Below are 9,350 nucleotides of genomic sequence, written 5' to 3' on the forward strand. Positions count from 1 at the left end.
TCTCTTTCAATGGGATACTGCACCCTGCCACAAAGCAAAAATGGTTTAGGAATGGTTTGAGGACAAACAACAAGTTTGAGGTGTTGGTTTGGCCTCCAAATTCCCCAGATCTCAATCCAATGGATCAACGTGGTTTTCCCACGTTGTGGTTTATTCTCTGTGAGGTTTCTCTTGTGTGTTTGTCTCACTCCTGTGTCGCCAGTGTGACCTGTCTCTCTGTGTCCCTCAGTCTCTCCCCCTCTCCCTCTACCCCTTTGTGTCTAAGTCCTGTCACTGTTTCCCTTACGTGTCTTTCCCTGTTCATCATGTTGTGGAAGTTTTCCATTTAAATAAAGCCTGCAGACGAGCGGTAGCTAACATTCTTTCATCCAAACACACAAAAACAACAGACAACCAAGGTTGATGGAGCCCCTGCATGTCCGCGGGACAGACGGTCACAGAGATAGTGTCTGTCTCCCGAATCCAAACTGGAAGCTGGTTCCACAGAAGAGGGGCCTGAAAACTGAAGGCTCTCCCTCCCATTCTACTTTTAAATACTCTAGGAACAACAAGTAGGCCTGCAGAGCGAGAGCGAAGTGCTCTAATAGGGTAATATGGTACTACAAGGTCATTAAGATAAGATGGGGCCTGATTATTTAAGACCTTGTATGTGAGGAGCAGGATTTTGAATTCAATTCTGGATTTAACAGGAAGCCAATGAAGGGAAGCCAAAACAGGAGAAATCTGCTCTCTCTTTCTAGTCCCTGTCAGGACTCTTGCTGCAGCATTTTGGATTAACTGAAGGCTTTTCAGTGAGTTTTTTGGACATCCTGATAATAATGAATTGCAGTAGTCCAGCCTGGAAGTAATAAATGCATGAACTAGTTTTTCAGCGTCACTCTGAGACAGGATATTTCTAATTTTAGAGATGTTGCGCAAATGGAAGAACGCAGTCTTACATATTTGTTTAATATGTGCGTTGAAGGACATATCCTGGTCAAAAATGACTCCAAGGTTCCTCACAGTGTTACTGGAGGCCAAGGTAATGCCATCCAGAGTAAGAATCTGGTTAAATACCATATTTCTAAGCTTTTCAGCGCCGAGTACAATAACCTCAGTTTTATCTGAATTAAGAAGCAGAAGGTTAGCGGCCATCCAGGTCTTTATGTCTTTAAGACATTCCTGCAGTTTAAGCAGATGTGTCATTGGATAATGGCAGGTCATGTATCCTAAAACATTAAGAATCAGGATACTTTCTTAATCCCTAAGGAAATTATGTGGGTTACAGTTCCTCCAAGAAGAAATGGTAAAAATAGTAACAGTAACAGACTAAACTCCAAACAATATATACAATAATATAATATTAATTAGTCAGTGTCAAATGTTGATTTGTCCTGTTCTCATTGTATGACGAATTATGATGTCTGTTTAGTAGCCGCTTGCATGCAACGTTTGCATACAATGCATACTCTGTCTCTCTCTTCATGTGTGTGTGTGTGTGTGTGTGTGTGTGTGTGAGGGGGCGCCAGAGGGGGTGTTTGCCCAGGGCGCCAAACAGGCTAGGACCGCCACTGCATCAACATTATTGTACACTTAAAGGAGTTTCACACTGTGTGTCCTCACTTCACTGTTCTCCCACCACCATCTTTAATCTTCCCCACAATCTAAGCTCTCACATGCAAATGGAAACAACAATGATACAGAGGAAAGGTCTTCTCCAGAGTGTCAAAGTACTTTGCATGGCAAAGTGAAACAGCATTAGGTGGTCATTCTCCATCACAGTCATGGCTCCTGGTGTCTGTGCCATTTACAGAGTCATTTTCAGTTTCAACGCTGATCTTCCTTGCGCTGTCACCTTTGGAGCTTGGCACGCTCTCTTCATCCCTCAATTTCTGTTCCAACGTGGCTGTAGATTTAGGGCAGAGCACGTCGTACACCTTAGTTGTCTTCCTCAATGTCAACGGCGAAACTCTTTCATTTTATTTTAAGATTTTGCTGTTCAAAATCTCCTCGGGACAATCCTTTGGAAGCCCAGTGGTGCAGCCCACTGTCATTTGTCTGCTGTCCTGGAGATGGTCCCTGCTTCTCAATGGTCCTCTTGAAGCGTTCTCTCCCAGCCATGGTCTGCATCTGCACCTCAGTCTCTTCTTCCATATCTCTCATGTCACGGTCTCTGCAATTTAAAAATGAAAACGTCCCCGGAAAAACCTCTTTTGCCCTCTGTCAGCTTAGCACAATTAGACATGCACAATCAAGTTGTGCACTGTCTCTTAAAAATTCCAGTAGAGTAGATTCACTCCAGGCCCTGTCTTAAAAACAGTGTTGGGACTAACGCGTTATTAAGTAACGCGTTACAGTAACTACGTTATTATTGTGGTAACGAGCACGGTAGTTATTATGCCAAAATCAGGAACGCGTTAGTCGTTACTGGGATTTAGATAGGGTCATTACTCGTTACTTCGCGTGGTGGCTATCGCGGAGCTTCCACAGATTCAGTAACATTAGAAAGTGGTGGAGGCAGCAGGTGGATGAGAGAAAGGGGAGGCAGGAGGAGGAGCAGAGACCCGAGGCAGCCGCTGGTCCGACTGTCAGGTGAACTGAACTTCAGGTAAGAAGTTATGACCTGCAGTCTGAGTCAGATATAAACCAAGTTTAGGTGGAGTTTATTTTCATTATTCTGACTTTTTCGTACTGCGTACTAGCTAGCATGACGGAGTTTCTATACAGCTGGGTGGGTGCTATGAAGATGTTGAACTTTATTTTGTTCATAAGGTTAATTATTAGAGTTTGCAACTGTCCCGTAAAAAACAGAATCGTCTCGTATTCAGAGAAAATATTGCGCGTTTTGTATTGAGGTGAAAAGACACACAGTTTGTCCCGGACTTCAGCTACAATGAAAAAGACACAAAGCTGGAGTTATTCTGTGTCTTTGCTGCACAGCTGCCTCTTCTTCTCTCATTCTCTCCCTCTCCTGTTTCTACTTCAATCAAACTGATCAATGATCAGCTGATTGGCTTTTCTCTCTTGTTTGTTTATCGCCCATTGTCGCTAAACAACAGCAGCACGTTTAAGCTTGATCAGCTGTTGTTAGAATTTATTTAATATTAATTTCTACTATCAGCTGATGTTTGCTGGAGCCACAGCTGTATAGCTGCTGGTCATGATATCGGTTTGTATATCTGGTGAGAGGGAAACATGAAGATGAAATCAGGAGATGTCCTTACTGAATCATCAGAGCTGAACAGGTGATGGAGAAACAGGTTTACCTTTTAGGTGACATGAATGAGTTGAAGGGAAGTTATGAACTGTTTCTGAGAGACAAATAACACCAGGATCCTTTTTCTACGTAGCTGGTAACTGTGCAGGGGCGGGTCTAGCAAAGTGTTGCCAGGGGGGCAGGTAGGGCATTAACAGGGAGAGGGGGGCACAAAGAAATACTTTTTTTTGTTAAGTCATTTAAAATGTTTCGCTTTTAAAAAATAATTATCGGAATCTTACAACAAACGATTGATAGATTGATACATATATACCATCAAGACAGTGTACATCACTGTCACAACAGCGTTTGTTTTCATTCAAAGGCTTTATGATTTTTCCTATAATGGTGGGCCGGTCTCTAGTCAAAATGCCGATATGATTTTTTGTCCCAGTCCAGCCCTGTATGCAGCTCATCTGCAGTCTGGTGTTGCTTACATCTTCCTATTCAGAAGGCAGAATTTCCGAGTACAATCAAAAGCATCACGACTGCAGTTTTTGTGTTGGATGTAAAAGGCGCACATGATGCTGTGACGTAGGCTGGAATCATGGCCGCGGTCAACGACGGTCCAGGCGTGGGATTTCTCTTGTGGAAATATGCACATTATTATTATTTTTTCTATTGGTAGGTGGCACAGTGCACTTGTGGCAAGTAAGCAAGCTAGAAGACTGGCAAAGTTATGGAAGCAACACATTAACAAGAGAATTCTGAGTAAAACCAAAGTTACTTTCCCTAGTAACTAGTTACTTTGAAAGTAACGGGTAACTTGAAGTAACTGAGTTACTTTTGATAGAAGTAACTAATGTAACTAAGTTACTAATTTAAAGTAACTTACCCAACACTGCTTAAGAAAAGGTAAAACATTAGCTAGCGGTGTGTCCTGCTGTAAATCATGTGATTGGATCATATGATTAGCCCTCTGCTGTGGAAAAAGTGATGTAGATGTTAGCGCAGCACATCTGCATGCACACTTTCTCACAGTGAGATTTGCATTGTAAACAATACAATGTCATGAATAACACACCGCTGGTAAATTCACAAAGACACAGAAAGTGGCAATTAAAAGGTTAAGTCAGCACGGCCCAAAAGCCCATGCAACCCAGGATGTTGCTGTCATCTTTCTGCTCCTGTAAAAAGAAACATACATACATACATCCACCCTTTTGTCACTCTGGGTGGAGGTGCAATATTGCATACTGTCAGTCCAGTCAGTCCCCATTTTTATTTGCTGACCGTAGAACCTCTCGTGACGCAATAAGTTTCTACTGCCAGCAATGACGTCATTTCAAAAAAGAAAAAAAAAGAATTTACACTGGATTACCTCGCTGAATCCTTTTTGCCAGGGACTTGTTTTCTGATTGTCCTAAATAAGTGGCTTTCTCCCGAGCCCATTTTAATGTTGGAGAAGCTCACTTGCGATTGATCAACATGTTGTGTAGCGCTTTCGATTCCGATCTTGCAGGCCTGCTTGAAAAAGAGAAAATTGCCAAAGAAAAAATCTCAGTGCACTGTTAAAAATCAAAAAATATGAAGGCCTAGTTTTAGGACTTGTCTAAGCATACTCTCTTAGAATGATAGAGCAAAACAAAACTAATTGGCAGGTTCAAAGTGGTACCAAAAGAAAATGCAAAATCCCCAAAACATTCATCCACCAGTCACACCTCAAACAACAGCAATATTCTATTAGATAATGAGTTTTGTTTTCCCCCATGTACCCCCATGTGTGCCATGATAAGACCTCCCTCACATCAGAAACAAGAAACTCAATAACCTATTAGTCCCCACTCATCTGACCCTCCTGCATCATTCTGTTCACCCCTGCAATGATTCAATCCTCCTTCCCTAAAAATAATACTAGTTCACTAGTCTATGTATCACTTCTTAACCCACTAAGTGAACCAGACAAGATGATGGTAAGAGCAATGCATGCTTAAAACTATTTGGTCTTCATGAGCTTCATTGCATGTTTGTTTGTGTTAGTAGGATTAATGCATTTTTCTGTTTGTGTAATTTTGTGTACCTCTCCTCTTTGTGGTGCTCCAGGCACTTTTCAATTCTTCACGCAAGGCAGTTGTTTTTTCTTCCCAGTTTCCTAAACCCATTTTCATTCCCACACTAAAACCAGCCTTCCTCCATGTCCTCCCCTGCTCCTTCCACTTTGGTCTCATCTCATCTCCCCCCTTGCAGCAGTCCAGTGAGAGTCAGTTGTCTTTCAGCTTTGTCCTGTGTCTTTAACACTCTCATCTTGCCATTTTTGACGGGAGTCAGCCAGCGTTCTCCCCTCGGCCAGACAAAAAACTCTCCATGATGGTATACAAGTTAGCTACAACTCACCCATCTGCAGGAGTCCCCTCAAAGTTGATAGTCTCTGTGGTGGCTAAAACACATGGCTCCGTGACTCCTCCATTTCCTTTGTTTCAACAGCTGGTAGGACAAAGGCAGCTTTTTCCTCAGGGGTGATCAGCCCGTCCACGGAACCGTTGTTCAGCGACCACACGGACTATCCCATCCTCGTCGCCATTTTGTTGTGGAAGTTTTACACTTAAATAAAGCCTGCAGACGAGAGGTAGTGAACATTCTTTAATCCAAACACACAAAAACAACAGACAACCAAGCTTGATGGAGCCCCCTGCATGTCCGCGGGACAGACCTGAGCCTAGCATGGCTCTCAGTTAAATACCTTCTCCAGGAACAAAAGGCAGTACACAGCTGTTTCACACCTTAAGGTTCACACTCCCTTGCTACCTCCCAGAGTCCTCGAAGAGACAAAAGACTGGTCCTGTGGAGTTCCTGTTTCCCCCAACATCCTTACTACACCCCCTACCATTTGTCTTAAGTATGAGTGTCAGACATGTTAAAATCCAGTGGCACCAAGGCATTATACAAAAATAATGTGATTAATACATAAATGAAAGAAATTCCTATACAGTCACCTTGTGTCTCATCTTTTGCCTCTGTTTGTTCATGTTGTGTTAAGCCTGTGTGTCTTAGGTCTATGTCCCCGTGTTTCCTGTTTTATTTTGACAGTCTTGCGTCCCATGTTCAGTGTGTTTAGTTTTGCTTCCCTCTGTGTCGTCGCACCTAATTGGTCCCAGCTGTTTCCCCACGTGTTTCCACTTCCCTGATCTCCCTCTTGTGTGTATATGGCTGTATCCCAATTCAGGGTCTGCAGCCTTAAAGTACGCAGCCTCAACGGTCCTTAAGGGCCGCGTACTCAAAGACCGCTAAGGCCGGAAATGTGAGGCTTGTGAAATGGGACGGTCAAGCCTCCGTCGCGCTGCCCAGGTTGCCTAGCAACCATGATAGCTGGAAACGTGTGGTTGACAGAAATGAAGGAGAACATATTTTGTTTGTTTGTTCAAATCACTTCTATTGTGACATCACATGTGCAGGTACACTGGTACAGCACATGTGAGTGAACTCTGTGTCAAATACTGAGCTTCAGTAAAGATCCAAGTTGCAGCTATTTATATGTCCCATCACCTTAAATCTTCACTCAAAGACATTCAAGTATCTTTGACAGTGTATATATAGATGTATTATATATAAGAGACAAATGTTGTTCCTTCAGTATGTTGGCATTATTACATTTGGCTCAATGCTTACATATATGTGTAAAAAGCAAATGTACGAGCTGTGATAACTGTGTCTGATAGAATGAAGAGTAGACTGATATATTAAATATTCCTTTATTGGGTGAGAAAATCAGACCATGTCATAACTGCTTTAAGTCATACAGAATAGATATCAGAGCCTTAAACAGGCTGACTTCTGCTAAATGGGTCAAACTGGGCAGAAAGTATCCAAACACATAACATCCTTATAGAATATGATGTAACACTATAGATCAATTTACCTCAGAATATATAAAGCATATAAACAATTACAGCAATATGATGCAACAAACACAGCAGTGCTACTAATCCAAAATACTCAAAGCTTCATAGAACTGAAACAAACATTTATTTTTAGCTCCATTCTGCTGCTGATACATACTTTAGGTTTCTGAATATTAAACTTGTTGCTGCCTTTCATAGTGTGTAACTTGAAGGCCCTGAGTACTTTCTCCCACACTGAAAACACTGGAATGATAAAATTATTTGAACATTACCTAATAAGACTGATTCAGGACAGACAATTAGTTATTCTAAACTTTTCTAGCAGTCCTTCACAAACAGGGAACAGTCTGTCTATTCTCTCCATCTGTCAGCTGCTGCTGGCTCTTCCTCCTCCTCTTCCTCACACACTGCTGAGTTTGTCCTGGTGGACCATCAGGGGTGCAAAGCCTCACAGATGATGTGCAGCAGTGGGTCCCTCAGTCTGTCCTCACTCTGGACACTTGCAGTTGCCACACATGGAAATCAAATGTGTGATAAGCTGCAGGATTCAAACACAAGTGTAACTTATAAATACATGTTCATACTTTTATTACACAATCAGAGAGAAAGAAAAAGAGAGAGAGTGCAGGACAGACAGACAGGTGACAGTCTCAGGTGTATACACTGCTACAAAATAGCACAAGAGAAGGAGGATTTAGTGTTTGTGTTATTACGAAACAAGAAGAGTTCCCAGATGGTACAGTGGACACATGTGTGACTCCTGTGATTAAAGCATCTTTCTTTCAGCTTAACGAGTGAACCGTCAGCTCGTTCAAACACACGTTAAAGTCCGTTTGGCTCGACACCACCGAACAGAGGCAGCAATATAACATAGCTAACATTAACAGTGCAGTGGATCCTGCTTGTGCCGTGATATTCAGGACTGCAAACCGAGCAGCATCACTGACTTTCAGCTTGTTGTGTTTGTGGATATATGACTGACTTTAATTATCCACAAAATCATCAGATTCTCTGTCAGATTAAGGTCGACTATTGTATTATTATATTTTAAAGGCTTTAAAAGCAAGTAAAAGCTGAACGTACAAACATCGCTAATGGCAAATAACTTTGCCGACATGTGGCCAACAGTAATGTTTTAATGTTCCTCATTATTAAACATTTGCACATAAATAAGTGACATAATATTCAGTACTTACTTTTCACAGTTTACTCTTCGGCCTCTCCGCTTTTTATCCACACCGACTGCCGCGCTATAGTGGCGCTACGAAGTCTGCACTGCCACAGCCTTAAAATTCAGGGAAATGAAGGACGCATTTGAGGGCCGCATTTCGAGCAGCCTTTGAGTTGGGACAGCCTTCGGCGCGCCACTGTGACGTAATCGGCCTTAAAATGCGGCCTTTAAGGCTGCAGACCCTGAATTGGGATACAGCCTATGTTGCATCAGTTTCGCCTTGGTTGGTGCAGCTGTGTTTCTCTTGTGAATCCTTCCTTGGCTTCCAAGGTGTTTTTGTGTTTCGGGTTTTGCATTTCTTTATTTAGTTTTTCCCAGTTTAGTTATTTCAAGGTTTGGGTTACTATAATAATAAACTGTTAATAAACAGCACACCCTCAGTTAAGCACAGTTTTTGCCTCCTGTGGTCCTCACAAAAATACACACCATCTGCCTTCACCATGCAATTGTGATACCTACCTTGCAGCTTACAGGATTTAAACGATCTGTTGCTAACATCTTGGTGCCCGATATCACAGCATACCTTCAGCTGTCTAGAGAAGTCCATGCCTTGATGACTCAGGGCTATTTTGGAAGCAAAAGGACAGGCAATACAATATTAGGCAAGTGGTCATAATTTTATGCCTGATTGGTTTGTTATATGGTTTGCATTTTATTTTTCTGTTTATTTACATCCTAAACTTTGGATTCTCTGAGTAGAGAAATGTCTGCCACATCGTCCAGCAAACCTTGACTGCAAATCTGTAGAAAACTGCTTACAGTTCCTAAATGCAGACAAGGTGAGGAAACAGTCTTCTTGTGGTTTTGTTTCCATGGGATGTTCACCGTCTGTCTCTGACATTCCTAATTATATTGTCCTTCAATTTGGAGATGATGTTAGTGCTCACTCTAAATACTCCTACATCAAGCTGGTTTGAAGAACACCAGCTTGAAATCGTCCTGTGGCACAGGCCCAGATCAGTCAAATGTGGCATGTTTGGAGCTGAGACCAACTGACTGTTGTAGCAGAGTCCATGCTTACAGATACTGCTAATCATGCACCAAT

This window comes from Neolamprologus multifasciatus, chromosome 20 (genome assembly GCF_963576455.1).
Source record: "Neolamprologus multifasciatus chromosome 20, fNeoMul1.2, whole genome shotgun sequence".
In the NCBI taxonomy this organism is placed as follows: Eukaryota; Metazoa; Chordata; class Actinopteri; order Cichliformes; family Cichlidae; genus Neolamprologus; species Neolamprologus multifasciatus.